The sequence below is a fragment of the Mus pahari genome, chromosome 14 (assembly GCF_900095145.1).
Source record: "Mus pahari chromosome 14, PAHARI_EIJ_v1.1, whole genome shotgun sequence".
In the NCBI taxonomy this organism is placed as follows: Eukaryota; Metazoa; Chordata; class Mammalia; order Rodentia; family Muridae; genus Mus; species Mus pahari.
In genome coordinates this window covers 64,017,275-64,035,226 of record NC_034603.1, presented here as the reverse complement: position 1 = coordinate 64,035,226, position 17,952 = coordinate 64,017,275, and the positions used below count along the sequence as shown (strand labels likewise).

The window sequence follows — 17,952 nt, the reverse complement described above, 5'->3', positions numbered from 1 at the left end:
CCCCCCCCNNGCCCCTGCTCCCCTACCCACCCACTCCCACTACTTGGCCCAGGCCTTCCCCTGTGCTGGGTCATATAAAGTTTGCAAGACCAAGGGGCCTCTATTCCCAGTGATGGCCGATTAGGCCATCTTCTGCTACCTATGCAGCTAGAGACACAAGCTCAGGGGGTACTGGTTAGTTCATATTGTTGTTTCACCTACAGGGTTGCAGCCCCCTTCAGGTCCTTGGGTATTTCTCTAGCTCCTCCATTGGGGACCCTATGTTCCATCCAATAGCTGGCTGTGAGCATCCACTTCGGTGTTTGCCAGGCACTGGCATAGCCTCACAAGAGGCCGCAATATCAGGGTCCCTTCAGCAGAATCTTGCTGGCATGAGCATTAGTATCTAGGTTTGGTGGCTGATGATGGGATGGATTCCCGAATGGGGTAGTCTCTAGATAGTCCATCCTTTCATCTTAGCTCTAAATTTTGTCTCTGTACCTATATCCTTTCATGAGTATTTTGTTCCTTATTCTAAGGAGGAATGAAGTACTAAGGATGTCTTTTGAGAGTTAACACTACCATGTTGGTTCTGGGAGAAATCAGAACTCAGGTCCTTTCGCTTGAGTGGCAACCACTTTACCTGCTGAGCCATTTCCCCAGCCAGGTCTGCAGCAGCCCTCGGGGGTCCTTGGCCTTTACTGGATCCCATTGCTTGTATCCCAAAGGAGCTCTGTCAACTTTTACCTCCTGTGATTTTTCAACTCACCTCTTCCTTTTTTTTATTTCTAAGTCATGAATTTTAGTAGACACAAATGCCACTGTGGCCTGTTAACAATGGCTGTTGAGGACACTAAGTACTTTGATTCACTACGCACAGGGAAGGTCTGAGGAATGTCTATATTTACAGAGATTCCCCAAGTGATTTGAACCCGCATCATCTACTTCTTTCAGTCTTATTTCCAAAGAGGAGAATGCTCTGCTCCCTTCCCAGGTCAACCATGCGACTCTGTCAGAATCTCCACCATTCCTTCTCCTGCTTGTCTATCCCTCCTCTGTCTTACCGTTTTCAGTCTTTCATTCTCCACTTTCTGCTGGATAAAGCTCAGGCTTCCTCTAGTCACGAGTGAAAAAGCTTTCTTCTCACCCCAAATCCCTGATGGCCATATTGCTGCCTTTCCCGTTTCTAGACTCCCAATTAAAACAATCCATATTCCTGCCTCTGCTTGTCACCTCCCATTATTTCCTTAACCATAGGAGTTCTGCTCCCAGCTACAAGGCTAGTTCTAATGAATGCTTCCGACGTAAGCCAATCACCAACTCTCCGTCAATCTCAATGGCCAAGAGGTCAATGACTTAGTCCTTGCTCTCCCTGACCTGCCTGTGGTATTTGATATGACTGAGCCTCTTCTTAAGATTATTTCCTCCTTTGGTCCTCCTCCTACCACTCTGATATCTCTTTAGGGAAATATGTTTTTCTCCTCCGTCTGATTCTTCAGATCTCAGCATCCTCTAGGATATTATTATCTCTGGTCCTTTCTTATTTCTTTCCTTTTCTGTCTTCCTGGGTGATTTATCTCCTGGGGCTTAATCCTCAGCTTTAGGACAAGGAATCGTAAATCATCGTCTCTGAAAAGCATTTCATGTGAGATTTGGGCTTCTAGTTCCATGTTCCAGGTGTCAAACTCCTTGTACTCGATGACGCGTTTGGTTTTGGACATGTCTGGGAAACATTCTAGCCGCAAGTCAGAAAGCGACTCAAGGTTGGACTCAGAGGATCTTCAAGGGTGAAGGGAAAGTAAGACACATCCACGTAAATCTCAGAGTACACCAACCAGTCTTCCCACTAGCCTCGTGGAGGAGCAAAAAACGTCTTCACGTCCTTGTAAAGTTTGGTCTAGGTTCAGTCTTCAAAGAGAAAATGTCCGCTTGGCTAAGCTCAAATCATGCGGTTGGGCTGTAGAAACATCGAGGGTGGCTGAAGAAGGCTCTGGTGGTAGAAAAACACCTGTGGAACCAACTTCCATTGCTAGCCAATGCCACAGCAATACCATCAAGGAGATGGAGAATCGGTTAGAACATAGAGGGGCCGACTGCAGAAGACCACGGAAAGAGACACGCCCACCGCAACCAAGAGATGATGTGATTGGTTCCGCGGTCTTACACAGTCAGATCGAAAGTAACTGTGGCACAGGAGTGGCTGAAGACTGGAAGAAGAGGCTTATTCTTGACAACGAATCCTAGCTACAACCCCCTGTCCCCCCCCAGTGTCCGACATGCCGAGCTGGAGAGGCAGGTAATTTTGAGCCTTCCTGTGTAGTTGCTGGGAACTGAACTCGGGTCTTTTGGAAAAGCAGAAAGTGCTCTTAACCACAGAGTCCGTGCTCTAACCCCATGCCATGAGGTTTATAAACTTGCCTCCCCCCCCCCCCACACACTACTTTTTTAAACTAGGTTCTCTTTTTCTGCACTGTTCGGTTAAATCTTACTTCAACGTTAGGCACAGCCTCCTCCACGAAGTCTTCCCTGATACCTTGAGCAGAATTCATTATTTACTCCGTTTTCTACTTAGCACTTTGCTAAAAGCATCATGGATCTCAATGATTACGCTGAGCTGTGCGCATCTGTTTCTCCCTGGATTATTAGCTCCTTGAAGACAGGGGCTGAGTCTTATTCATCTTTATATCTCCGGACTCTACGCCGGTAAGCACATTTTAAAGGGGGAATGAGGGCGTAGAAGAGGTGCCGCAGCAGCAAAGGTGCGGTCTCTTAACTCCACGTTTACACCTTCCAGCTTAATTTCTCTCGTCCACACATCATGCTTTCCTAATCATTTCAAATGAAACGGTCTGTAGAGTTCTAGGTGAATGCCTCATGGGGGTCAGTTAACTTTCTTATTTTTTTTTTTTTAGCTGAAGGAAGGGGAGAGAGGTACCCATTGCTCTTCGCAACTGGGGTACCATCCTTATTTCCAAAGGTCTTACAAGCCATTCAACTCAGCTTAATTGACGGATGTCTCTTTCAGAAGCACAGATTGCGACTGTTCCATGCTTTTCTCGGCTCCTTGGACCCCGGGCTGAAAACAGCGCTCACTGAAGTAAGTGAACTGAGATCTGTCACACCACAGGCACCGGATGTCATCGCTAACAATGGGAATCGTACCTGCAGTGAGGAACCAGTTTCTTTTTCTTAAAACTTATTATATTTTATGTGTATGAGTGTTTTGCCTGCCTGCCTGCTTGCCCACCCGTCTGTCTGTCTGTCTGTCTGTCTGTCTGTCTGCCTGTCTGTCTGTGTATCATGTGCGTCCTGGGTGAAGGACAAAAGAAAGCCTCAGCTTACCTCAAATGGGAGTTGTGGATGGTTATGAGCCACCTTGTGGTTGCTGGGAACTGAACCCATGTCCCTTATAGAGCAACAAGTGCCCCTAACCACTGAGCCATCTTCCCAGCTCCTGAAATCATTTTTTTTTATGATAACAATATTTCTGTAAAACATCTCAAGGGAAGAATCATAGGCATAGAAGGGCACTTAAGGTTCTCGTTTAATAACTCCACTCTATGTGAATATTTGCATAATTATACTTCTCAAAAACTATCAGATTTTTTTCCCCCTGATTTTTCCAAACCTTTGGAAAATAGAGCATAACCAGGAGACAAGGTTTTTAAAGAAACTTTTATTTAGTTAAATTTCTCAAGTAGACTGTCAGTAGAAGCTAAACATTTGAATTCTATCTGGAGAAAAACAGGCCTAATTTCATATCTAAGGTGGGCCTTTGCTAGTTTATAAAAGCTGGACGGAATAGCTCAAACTAGGCAGAGTCTCATGTCCAGCTCCCTGACGTGGTGGTCGTGAACTATAACTCTCCAAACTGTGAGCCCCACAGTGAATGCTTAAAAAAAAAAAAAAAAAAAAAGTTGCCTTGGTCATGGTATTTAGCCATGGCAAAAGTAACATTACTAAGGTAGGGATGTTATTAGGCAAGCTTCTCACAGTGTGGGGTAATTCAGCCAAGGAAATAGAACTAAATTCTATAAGAAAAGTGTGCCCGGTACATGAGCTTGGCCATTGCGAGACAGATTATTTGTACCCAGTGGCTATTATGTAAGTGGTCTCAGCTAATTGGGGAGCTATTACATTCTCTGCACTCTCTGAAGAAGGATGATGGTTTTTGGCTTTGCTTTATGCTCCTAAAATACCTTCTAGCATGGAAAATGAAAATTAAGCTCTCTCCCCAACTCCCTGTCTTTCCGGATCTGATATACGCACCATCATTGCAGAGCTTTCTCTGATGTGCCAAGTCAAAAGCCAACCACCCGCTCTTCTCTGCTCCCTCGTTACAGTTCCCAGAATCATGTTCTCCCACTTCTATCCCCCCACCCCCACAGCTCGTCATGAGAGGACAAAGGCCCTGCTCACTTGCATAGTCTCATGTTAGGTGAATGGGTGGATGAATGCGCTGTAACTGTATCATTACAGAAAAGTATCGAGATTGACAAGGGCAATGGTGACAAGAGTGACACCCGGCCAAGCCTGGGAAACTAAGAGAGGGACTGGAGAGATGACTCAGCAGTTAAGAGCGCTGGCTGCTCTTCCAGAGGACCTGGGTTCAATTCCCAGCACCCCCACCAGGAAGCTCACAACTGTCTGCAACTCCAGCTCTAGGGGATCTGACACCTTCTTCTGGCCTCTGTGGGCACTGCACACACACGGTGCACACATGTGGTGTGTACACGTGTACATATAGACACATACACAGAGATTAAAAAAATGAAAAATCTTAGAACAGCCAAGAGTGTATTGAGCATATGTCGATGTCCTGAGAGTCATGCAGACAGGAAATGGTAGTGGCTTGGGCTTGGGATGTCTCGGATGGGCATCGGAGGGCCCACCACAGAGGCATTTTGATAGTAGAACAGACAGGATTTGGTGAGTGACTGCCTGCTGNGTCTCAAGTGAGAGGGAAGTCAAAGGAGAAAGTGCCTGCTTATTAGAAGGAAGTAGAAAATATACAGGGTTCCTCTGTGTAGCCCTGGCTGTCCTGGAAATCACTTTGTAGACCAGGCTGGCCTCGAACTCAGAAATCCACCTGCCTCTGCCTCCTGAGTGCTGGGATTAAAGGCGTGCACCACCACGCCTGGCTTGGCCCATACTTTTAACGTGGCCTATGCAAGATCATAAGTTTATGTTTAAAGAGTGTTCCAACATGACAGTCACATTCTTGGCTTTCTTCCCCGCCCCTTGAAGATGAAGTGTATGCAGCCTGAAACTAAGGCCGCTGTCCTGGAGCGAGCTGGCATTTACTAGTTTCTAAAGTCAGACCGTGGTCTTCTTAAAACCCTCCTTCCTGCACACAAGCCCTGCCTAAACAGATGATGGCTAAGCCACAGGGCACCAGAGACAGGCATGGAGAAAGAAAAAAAAATTTAAAAAATTAAAAATAAATGGGAGGCTCCCCAGGGCATGGGGAGAAGTGCAAAGGTCTTGTTCAGGTGAAAGAAAATGTGTAATAAAATTCACCGGTTCAGCTGAACAGGTAATTACAGAGTTAATAAAACAAGGATTCCTGACACAATATATTCTAACGCAGCCGTGGGTGTCATCGTCGCTAAGTGACTTTTTAGTTTGCTGATCATTGATCCACTAGACACTAACAGCTCTGATCGGATCAATGCTGGGTAACATATGAGGAGGACTTTGCATGTTAAAATCTACTGGAAATTTTACATGAAAGAGTTCATTATCTGGGTAACGTGACCTGTGTCCAGATGATACATATGGAACATTTGTCAGTTTTTTTTTAATGGCAAAAAGAAAAGAAAAAAAAAAAGAAAAAAGAAGAAAGAAAAGACTTTTTTCCCTAAAAGCTTAATTATGTGAGCTATTCTGTTGCTGAGAAATGGAAGCCTTGGGTGCTGTGGATGTGTAAACATGTTCATTTGAGGCTTTTAGAACTTAAACAGGAAGATGGCATCTCTGTCACTGGACCCCTCCTTTCCCACAGACAGACAGTAGCGTTCTCTCCCATCCGTCCTTCTTCCCTTTCTGCCTGACCCAGCCCGGGCTTTGCCGAACTCTTTCCCGTCTTCCAAGTGTGTCTCTGAAGGTCACCCTGGACTCCCTTTGCTCTTCTTCCCCTCTGGGGCCCTGTTACCACATACGTAGCTTATTGGTCGAACACAGACTGATAAGAGACCAACATACTGTGATCCTTTGGTTCTACAAAGCCATGTGTCTTACATGGGCAGTAATGACCTCACTCACAGAAGCCAGACAAATGGCAAAGGGCTCTGAAGATGCACTTACTATGTTTTGATTTTTTAATATTAATATATAAGTTACATCAAGAACAGTTCTCATGCCGGGCGTCGTGGCACAGCACACGCCTTTAATCCCAGCACTAGGGAGGCAGAGGCAGGTGGATTTCTGAGTTCGAGGTCAGCCTGGTCTACAAAGTGAGTTCCAGGACAGTCAGGGCTACACAGAGAAACCCTGTCTCGAAAAACCAAAAAAAAAAAAAAAAAGAACAGTTCTCACTACACAGGTGGATGAGGTGTGCCAGATGCACACTTAGCACAGATACAACCAACACTTAGAGTGACATTACCGGATTAACAATACAACAGCCCCACCAGTCTTCTGAGTTCTTTTGTGCTTTCTGGGTCAGTCCCACTCCCTATCGCTGATTTTGGAGGCCACTGATCAGTCTTCCCTCTCTCGCTCTGACTTGTTAAGAATGTCATAGATGAAGTCGTATAGACTCGTCTTTTATGCCTGGCTTTTTTCAGTGAACATAAAACCTTTACGACTCTCCCACTTTGCTGCACTTACCCATCTTTATTGTTGAAGAGCATTTCATTACACTATAATGGCTGTGCTACAGTCTGCTTATCCCACTCGCCAGTTGGGAAGTACTTAGGCTGCATTCAGTTTGAGGCTATAGTAAATAAAGCTTTCTCTAAACACCCGAGCCAGAATCTGTGTCCAGGCGTAGACTATTTGACCAAGAGCCCAAGTTTCAAAGCCTCCAGTCTACTGATTGCCAGCCAAGAGCCACAGAGTCCTCTGCCATCGTGACTGCGCCCCTTTCCACTTTCAAACTGTGCCCGGAACCAGCCAGGCAGGCCCTCTCTACATGGCCTGCCGGGCTGGCCTGTCACATGCCATGTGTTCACGCTGTGAGGCAGAAGCGGTGTGTTTTAAAAATTGTCCTTAGAGGAAAGCCTTTGCATTCCCAAATCAATGAAGGAATTCACCTGTTAGTACATCCTCAAATTTAGGTATCTTTAAAGGGAGCGCTTAGAAAATAAACCCGTAGCGCTGTGACTACCATCCAGTGATTCATGTTCTAATTAGTATCATGACGCCCAGAACTTCTTTAGGATGTTAACCTAGTAAAATTCATTACTATTGAAACAGCACATTTATTGTACGAAATAATAGGAAACCATCCACCAATGGATAAGACTTTACATTTGGATAGAAAAAAAAACCCCACATAAATACTATTAGATATTAGTTTATGGACTGATTACTTGGAAAATTCTAGTTTACCTTGCATATTTGCCCTAGCATCATACTGATAGAGAGCACAGAGAACAACGTCTATTGAGAAAACGTTGTTCAGAATTGAAAGCTACAGAAGCAGGTATGGTTTAAAATGTGCCAATGGTGGACATGTCTGGGAGAAAAACCAAAATTAGCACATCTGTCCTTGTTTCCAGGGTCATTTGGATGTGGATTTCCAATGCTCCTCAGATTTCTAAACTAGCACGGGAAAGTCCTTAAGAGCAGTCAGGGTTGGCTGGTGGCCCACTCCCGTTTGGACCCTGAACAAACAAATGAGGAAAAGCAAGAGACAGAACTTGCAGCAAGGGGCTCTCCTGGAACTTGTAAGGAAATCAGAACAAGCTCAAGTAGCTTGTGAAGCCTGCAGAGAAGAATGAACAACAGTGGGAACAGGGAACAGAGTCTTGAAATCCAGCGGGAAGAGAGAGAAGACAGGGAAAAGATGCGAGTCAGGGGGATGGTGTCAGGGAGCTTCAGGTTTCCTAAGAGAGCGTATGTTTAATTCTAGCTAACAGATGCCCCTGATTAAGGCAGCCCAACAGGGTGATGGAAACCACACCACACTGTACCATCAGACAGCTTACGTCCAAATCATACCTCGATTTCCTCTTGGTTTGTTACCAAACATTTTAACCCCTTCATGCTCCGATTGACCCAGGATTTTCTAGAAGTCCCTGTCATCTATGGACACATCAGGCTGACCCAGTGTGACCCATCCACAGGAGATGAACTAGTTACTGACTTGGCTGGTGGTCTAGACTGTACTCTAATGAACCAATCTGATGGGGCTAGGTTGGGGCTGAAACTTTTCTCACGACGGTATGTGATTCCTCCACAGATGTGTTAGGGGTCAGGCATGAGCTGATGCTTCCTTATGCTTGCCTTAGGGTGGGCAAATAATAATAAAAGAGACAACGTGCTTTCAGTCTGTGGAATGGGCCCTTCTCTCTGGATACCTTGGATGTAGCTTGCTCCCCAGGGTAGCAGAGTTACTTTGAAGAATTTCCTTCCTTGAGGTGACTCCCCTCCCCACCTGTGGTCCTTCCACATGGTCCTTCTTGAGGAATGGCCCAGGGACTTGCTTACTGTTTTTCAGATATCATGATTGCTTAGCCTGCAATGATGAAGTACTTTATTATCATATTTAGAGATGATTCTGAATACCAAATGCAATCTTAGTAACTTGCAAAACTTTGGCCCCACCTTAACTCAGCTCACTTGGAAACCAGCTATTCTCCTCTCACATCCCTCCCTCTCCTCCCATGGTTCCTACTCCTTCTGGTTAAAACCTGAACACTGTCTCTTTGCTTTACTTTTAAAGATGCATTTGTTTATTTAATTTGTGCGTGTGTGCACCCGAGGGAATATGCATCAGGCACGTGTACGCTGCCCACAGAGGCCAGAAAAGGTTGGATCCCCTGGAACTGAAGTTGCAGGCAGTTGTAAGCTGTCCAATTGTGGGTGCTGGTAACCCATACTGGTAAGTGCCGCTCTTGACTGCTGAGTCATCTCTCAAGCCCCCACAGACACTTCTTGTGGGACCTGTTGACATACTCATTGTCTGATCAAAAGCTACTTTGGCAAGCACTTGTGATCATTTTGATTTTAATGAGGATTAATCCTTTATGATAATGTTCTTGACAAGCAGGCCATAAATAGCCCTAGTAAAGATAAGAGACAATTTGTGAGGCCCTATATCTTTTAAGGCACTCTATATCAAATGCCTTAAAACTCCTGGCAAATTTGAGGTGCACTGAAACACACTCTCAAGGAGGGCTCACAGAAGATGGAGGAGAAATTCTCTGCTATCTGGGCATAGACTGTTTAAATGGCCTTCCTTCCAGTGTGCTTGGAGGCCCTTCGAGAGGAAAGCTCTTCTGTGAGTTCACATGGGGCTTCGATGTTCAGAACTACTTTATCTTCACATTTAGAGATGATTCTGAATAGCAGAACCAATACGACTTGTAAGGGAAACTCCCCGATATTCAAGGATACACTGCTTTCCTGGAAGTAAGTCAGCGACTCAGGTATTCTGTCAGTCCCATCTTACATTAGATAAATTTCATTGTCAACTACTGTATATGTTAACATTCCTGAGAAGTTGAAAGGCATAGGGAAACCTGGACTTCAGCCAAGTCTGGAAGAATCTGGCTTTTACAGGCTGCTGAAGGATTTGGTGCAGACATGAGAGATAAGGCTGAAAGCATTAAGGTTTAGCTCTCGATGCAACAAAACTCCCACCGTCCAACTTACACTCCAGCCAGCTTAGCAGATCAGTGGTTTCCGGTGTTGGATGCTGAGCAGCGCACACTGAAATTCTCAGAGATTTATGGAAGTCATATTGGAAGACATGGAGGTATGGATTAGCCTACACAGCAGTTATTTGGAGAGTTCTTTCACAGGAAGCCCGAGGCCTCTTCTGTCACACAGAGAAGGCCATTTTTTTTTATGGTTTGGAAAGGTTCTCGAAGCTTTCCAAATCATAGGCTCCTCTAAATATTCATTTGGGGTGTTTGCTCTACAGTCAGGATTGTATTACAGACAAGGAAGGAAGTGAAATATGTTAGCCAAATATGTGAGCCATTTCTGAGGCAGTCGTAGTAAGCCAGGAGAGCCCTAACCTAGAGCAAAGGCTGTTTGCACCTCTTCTTCCTCCTCTTCTGTACACAGTGTAAACGCCAATCTGTGCATGCTGAGTGTAGGTGGGTGAAAAGGAAGCCTGCTGGTCACCATTTCCCATGAGTCCTTTCGGACCTTTTAGACCTAAATAAATACTGCATTCTTAAACATCATTCACAGAAAAGAGCAATATTGCAATGAGGAAAGGAACCAGGAATTCCAAATATCTTTTCTTAATTTGTTCTTGGGTTTCTCAGTATCTCCTTTTGAAGGGAGATCCAAATTACCTGCCTTCTTTGCCAGAGTTACTTAACCTCTGAGATGCAATTTCCTCTCCTGTGAGAGTTCAAAACTAAATACTCCATGGACAAAATCTTCCAAATAGGCGGAGGAATCCCATCAATGTTTGTGGAAAGAGGGAAATACACAATCAAAGAGTTTGGAAGGAAAACAAATGACATAAGGCTTTCTTTACATTGTAGGGAGTATTTGTTTTATGACCTAAAACGGAGTGCTTCTGAGAGTGAGATTTTGGTCAAGTCTCAGTAGAGGAGCTGTTTGGTCCCATAGGCAGGCTTGTAAGAAATGGGAAACCTGGAGGGCACTACCATTGCCTCCAAAGAAAGGCATTATGCAAGCATAAATTATAAACATAAAATTTTCAGTTTTATAATTATACCTAAGCCCCAAATTCCCAGGAGATTTCATTATGTCATTCCTGGAACTTAACTTTAAATTTTCTTTATAAGCCAACACGCCATTAAAAACACCTCTAGCAAAAAAAATTACTAATCACATATTTACTATATAAAGAAAAAGGGCTCCCTAAATATTCATATTTATATTGCTGCATTAGCTACTCTGGAATTGTTATTGGACAAATCTAATCATCTATCCAAGGCAGGTAAAATATTTATAAACACCATTCAAATTGCCCACATTCAGGGACTTTCATAAACTCTTTCCAAACAAATTTCCCTCTACAAAATCAGAAACGTGTTAATAGCACTGACTAAATTATTCTGCACACTGTGGGTCCTTTTCCTTTAATTCTGGCCTATGGGAGCAACCACAAGTCACTCCTCCCACGTCTTCCCCATAGCCTGCTTAAGTTGTTACAAGAAACTTCTTCACAAGACTTCCTGCCACTCTATGGCATAAATAGGGTTCTCAAAATGGCATGTGTAAGATGTCTATGTATTTGGGCTAGAAAAGCAAAACTTTGGTCTGTAAGCTTATCCTGACCACTGAGGAACTGGGTGTGTCTGTGTAGGTCACATGTGTGACTGGGTAAGTCAGGGAGCTATGCAACATCCTTACAGTACACACATTTCTCTCTCTCTCTCTCTCTCTCTCTCTCTCTCTCTCTCTCTCTCTAGCAAGAATTCTTCGGAGAGTGACACCTTCCTTCACATGTGAATTTCTGCACAGGTTTTGATTTTATTTTTGTGGCAGGGTCTCCCTATGTAAGCCCAGGCTGGCCCGTGACTCCTGTTCTCCTGTGTTGGATTCTCCATTGTGGGGATTCCAGGCTTTGAGCCACCATTCCCTACTTCATCTAGAGAATTTAAAATTATTTCAACAAAGTCAGTGAGCAAGACATTCCAGTGTCCCAGCTAGAATGTGGGAATGACTCTCTACCACTTGGTGCCACGTTGTCACTGACCATGGTCAGCAGCGTCCCCAGATGGTCCCTACTGTTTCAAGTGTCTAACCTAAGACTGTATACAAAGTCTTAAATGTGAAGGCATGAAGAAGGGGCGCACAAATTCAAATGACATGGAACAGTGTGATTAGAAGCAAGACAAAGCTCCTGCCAAAAAGTTCAGGGTAAGAAAGAAAAAATGGGGGTGCAGTTTCTTTAAAAGTATATACAAATATAGATACTTTACAAAAATAGCTACTTTATGACTATAAACTAAAGAAGATTTAAACTAATTAGCCTATTTGTTATCAGTTAGTTAAATACTCTTCGGGTATAGGTTTCACTAATCGATCCATCAAACGCCAACTGGTTACACACAATTTCTCAGAAAACCAAGTTGCTTACAGCTATCCATCTACAAACTCACCAGAAAAGAAAATATTTCTAAATGTGTACATTGAATGGTTTACAATTTAGTTAACCAAACTATTTCAGCACATTTATATACCTTCAATAGCAGCCGTATGACACGCTAACAGGCCAGGTGTTGGGGTAGCTTATGCCTCTAATCCCAGCACTTGGGAAGCAGAGGCAGGAGGATTCCAGCGGGTTCCATGGGAACTGGGCTACCTGATGAGTTCCAGGCTAGCCTTGGCAACAGACAAAAGCAGTAACGTATAAAAGCAGATAAATATAAAAGCTCACATAGTAAAAGCAGGGACAGACTTGGAAGAACTTAGTCTGTCCTTAATTACTGTGTATTTAGCAAGAGTGGTGTTTAATTTGACACGGACTCAACCCTCTGACAGCTACCTGCTAATCTATCTGATTTCTATGAATTCCTGGGAGAGATCAGACAAAGGGTTACATCCAGGGGTGGCATTCCGCTCCTCTCAGTGTGACATTCAGCGAGCTATGACAGTTATCAGCAGTTTCCGCTTATTTTTAAATAGCAGAAACTCTCCATAAAAAGTTATATTTTCATAGGTTTATCAAGCTATAATTCACCAAAAAAAAAGAAAAGTAAAAAAAAAAAAAACAATGAAAACTGTGTAAAAATACAGGCTGATTATGAACCCGAAAATAAATTTAGACACTTTAATGCTTGAGGTAGACTGCCAGGTGTCTCAGCCAACTTGTTATTACCACGGTATCTACCTAAAGGCAAGCAGCGGGAATGCTGGGAAAGAGTGCAAAACAATAATTTAGAGAAAATACAAAAATGATATATACATATAAAAGCTTATAAACGAGTAAGCGTGGGGAGTGGAGGTGTTTGTGATAGAGAGCGTGTGGGCTGGCTCCAGGCTACTGGAGAGAAGTGAGGCTGAACGCTGCGAGGCCAAACAAACGGCAACTGTAACACCTGACAATGGGAAACGGAGGCCTCCCCAGGGCACCGTGTAAAATTATTATAAAGCGGTGAAATAACAATATAAAGTTAATTTTATTAAAATTAACAATACTTCCCATCAGCACGAGACAATCTATATTCAAAATTAAAACAGTAGGAACATTCATCTGCTGGAGCATTTCTGATAGGCTAAGTATTGTTGACTGTTTAAGGAAGAGTTTCCAGGTCCCCCCCCCAGGTCCCCCCTTTTTCCTGCACATCCCTGAACACTCATCTTTATGAATAACATCGTGTTTAAGGGCCCAAAATGGAAAACGTGTTTCCTTATGAGATCTGGTATAGTTAGCACATCTATACATAAACATCCCTGTTTAATTTTTTTAAAGAAGAAATTTCATGTTCTAGAAATAAAAGAAGGGATAAGTTAACCAGAAATTTACCCCACTTCCTACACACGACGAAGAGAAATAAGCAAAGGCAGTAATTTCACGACATCACTTTGGCATGGTCCTTGCTGACTCCCAAGGCTCTCAGTATTAGTGGAAGGGAGCTGCTCCTACTTATCAGCTGCGATGTTTTGTGCTGAGTTAAAAAACAAAAAACATCGATTTTTAGGCCTTGTTAATTTAAAGCCTAATAATACTCAGAGTTCTTCTTGATCACCAAAAGAATGCAACTGGATTATAGAAGAAAGCAAACTATGAAGACAAGAATAGATTGGATCCTTACAGTATGTTTTAGCCTATAGCTATGCATACTCTGAACAGAATATTTTAATCTGCACAGCAATAAGCACGTATATTTCGATTAACATTTAATTAAAAGTAAACTCGAATGAATCCACATTACCAGCTAGGTTTTACTTCTCACCTAAACTAGATGAGTTTCTCGTGGCATGAGCTGTGTCTCACTTAGAGAGTAGCTGTTGTTATACAGCAAACCACACGCGGGGAGGAGCTGGGCGTGACCTAGAAATGCAGGAACCTGGCTAGGCAATAGAACCCTGGGAGGAGGACTTGTGGGAGGAGGGCCTGCTGCCAGGATTTGGATGGACTTCGTTACTATGGATTAGAGAGGTTGAAGAATCTGGTTGCAAATTTTTTGAGAAGCCATCTGCATTTTACACAGATCTTCCTCCTAGGTTTGGAGTTCTAAATTCACAAAATGTCCCTTGAACTGCCAGTTTTGTGTCCTAGATGTGACTAAGAAATATAGACTTTAAGGTAGGACAGGGAGAAACTTAAAAGTGACTTGGAATTAAAGATGACATTTATTTTTTTGCTATTATCAGAGGAAATAAAGCAAATTATGTATAAAAAAAAACCCTATGTGATATTACTAAATTTAATTTAAGCCAAGGACACCCAAGCTTACGCTAAATATTCATCCTGGCGATACGTGGCCACACAGCTGAGGAATAGGCATGTCATCAGAGAGCTCGCCAAAAATCTCACACTATCAGTGAAGTTGGACAGTAAAGAAGGGCCCTCACGGTGTATGCCATGTCTGTCTGTCTGTCCATATGTATGTATGCACATATGTGTGTATATATGTATGCATGTAGGTGTATAGGTATGTATTTTAACAAGAACAAGACCAGAGAGAGTCATTTGGTTTCCATTCATTCTTCCCAAGCGAACTGTTTCATGTTTTTCAGGATTTGGGGAGAAGGCAAATTACAAGCCTTCTTATTAGCATATTCTGAATATTAGCATATCCTGTCTCCTCTACTTCATTTCTCAAGTATTTTATATATTGTATGCTATTTGCTGCATAGCTCATTGTCCCCTTGAGAACTGTAAACCCTAGGGGGCAGGATTTTCTCACCATGTAGTCTCAGTGCCTAAGATAGAGTAGATTTTAAATAGTATTTGTTAAATAAATGAATGGAATGGGTAATTAGTATTATTAGAAGTCAGTTTTAAGTACACAAAACAAAACCCAGACATTTTACAAGAAATCAAAGATAACTTTGTTCAGAACTCTGATTGCTATAGTTTGGAAGTACATTTTTTTTTAAATATACCTTTTGGCTTCTTTTGGAGACCATTAATAGATTTTTTTTTTTTTTCTGAAAGCATCCTTGTTTGCATCTGGTACAGGAAACAAATGACTCTCTCTAGTCTTGTTCTTGTTAAAATGCATACCTATATACATATGTCTATATGTACATAATACATATGTACATATATATGTACACATATGCAGACACACACAGTAACAACAGGATGTGCACGTGTGTGTGTGTGTGTGTGTGCGCGCAAACACACACACAAAATCTAGGTGGTGGCCTCTTCTATTCTGCTAAGCAGAGTCTGTTTTCTGTACTCCTGTTGAACAATAGGACCATTCTGAAGAATTTGTGGACTGGTACCTAGGGCATTTTGCAGACAGTCCCATAGATGCAGATGATAAGATGGGTGAGCAGGATGCAGGAGCATCTCAGAGATCACCTGCTGCACTTGTGTTGGAGGTGCTCAATGGCTGTTTACACCGAGTGCCATCTGGCTCTATAGATATAATAACAATTATTCCATCGAGGTGTGTAGCTCCCTAAATCATATTAATATACAATGATTCCTCCAGTCGTATAGGAGTTGATGTCTTTGTGTGCTCCCACTTAACCTGGGTAATGTGCTAAAACAAGTCTGCCTCATCATTAAGAATTGATTTTTTATTTATGTGAATGTCATTGGCAATCCCATGATATCCCTTTGTAATTCAGCTGAACAGGACTGCATACCAACGCTAATCTATTTTTATGGCATATCTTTAAAAATTTGCAACATCTTGCTGCATTTGGATATTTATATAGAGATTTGTGTTCCCCCAGAAAGCTGTTGTTAGCTTTGGAGATCCATTTCACACGGCAATAGGGCAAGTATCTAATATACTTCATTAGCGTTCTTGTATCAGATAAGGGTTTATGTCTTTAAATTATTTAACCTTAGAACCTTACTTAGATAACATAAATTACGAATACTCTAATGAAAATCATTAGTTAGCCTATTCAAAACAAAACAAAAACCCTCCAGGAATAAAATTAAAACATTTTAAGATCTGCTCTTTGCTATTTCCCATGATGACCCATGCCTGTATGTTATCACTGGTCACCGGTCTAGTCACTGACATGAACAGTCATTCTGACGTTCTAATGTCTGTCTGTCTGTCTGTTTTTAAAGTCACAGTCACCTGACTAATCTAAAATGGGATTTTTAAAGTCAATATTACGGTTATTTATAAACTTACCTTAACGGCTTTTGCTTTTTTTAAAAATTGAGATTAAAATAAACAATAATGAGAAAATACTTTAAAATTCTGAGAGTTAAAAAGTGAAACCATACGACAGATTTGGGAATAAAATTCCGAGGATAAATACTATGTCACAAAAATTTCACTTTAAACCTGGTCTTCCTGAGGTTGAGTTCAGGAGCAACTCAGCTTGATATTCAGATGGTGGACCTATTTGGGGAGAGGCAGCAAGCGTCTCTCTAGAGCCAGGAAGTTTCAGCCACACTTTGGGCTCTCACCTGTTTGTTACTGCAGCCCTTCCTGGAGACTTGTGCTTAATGCCCTGAGTGTGCATCACATCGCTTACGGGGATGATAACTCACAAAGGAGAGACACAAATGCTGGGAACAATTAAACCAGACTACAATCCTCCCAGTCTCAAGAATGTGATAGAACTTTACCTTGAAGTCTAAACCACTTCAATGTTACTGTTCTAGAAAATTCTTCTGTGCATGCTGCGGACGATTTAGACAATTTGAAGAGAAAGGAATGCTGGGACAAGAGTGCTATTCTAACTTGAAAAGCCATGTCCTAAAACTTATAGGCTCAAACTTGAGAAAGACAGACAGACAGACAGACAGACAGACAGACAGACAGACACACACACACACACACACACAAAATCAATGTTTGATTCTTCAGTGTTAAATCAGTGAGGTTCAGAGTCACACCAAGGTTTGTACATCTCAAGTTCTGATTTTACCAATAGTTTCCCATGAGTCATGGAAATTACCCTTTATTTGTGTTTGATGTTTATAAACTGCACAGGAGAAGCCACGTGCTTTTGTGTTCAATACACGAATACATTTAATGATCAGATATTTTTTCTAAAGATAGGTCTACATAAAAAGCTAGGGTCTGTGTTCTTTCAGAACTATGGGCGGTAAACAACAGCCAAGACTAAGACGCCTGTGCTGGCACGATGGCCTAGTGGTACATCCCACCAAGTCTGATGGCCTGAGTTCCAGCCTTGGAACCCACATGGCAGAAGTCCTAAACGCTGTCCTCATCCTCTACACACTGCAGCATCAGTATGTGTCACAAGCACACGTGCACCCACCCCACCCCCAAAAAACAAATAAATATTTTAAAAATGTTATTATTATTATTATTTTTTTTGTGTGTGTGTGTATGAGTGTTCTGTTTTCACAGACACCCAAAAGAGGAAATCAGATCCCATTACAGATGGTTGTGAGCTGCCATGTGGTTGCTGGGAATTGAATTCAGGATCTTTCAAAGAGCAGCCAGTGCTCTTAACCACTGAGCCATCTCTCCAGCCCAATAAATAAACTTTAATTAAAAAGAATAATATACATGCCTGCCAGTATTATTTTAGTACAAGATTACTTGTAAACGTTACTAAGTATCTATTCTACAAAGATGATAAAAGGTGGATTAATCATCTAAATGCCTACAAATGAAGACGTAGGGCGAGAGAGATTCCCTTCGCCTATCCTGTCGTCTGTCTCACATGGTGGCCTGGTCCCACACGTCA

The 17,952-nt window shown here is 42.5% G+C and overlaps 1 protein-coding gene across 1 annotated transcript in view; it reads right to left on the bottom strand.

The window, feature by feature from the left end:
- Positions 1–17,952, bottom strand: part of Skap1 (src kinase associated phosphoprotein 1) — a 297,239-nt gene that overhangs the window by 146,731 nt on the left and 132,556 nt on the right.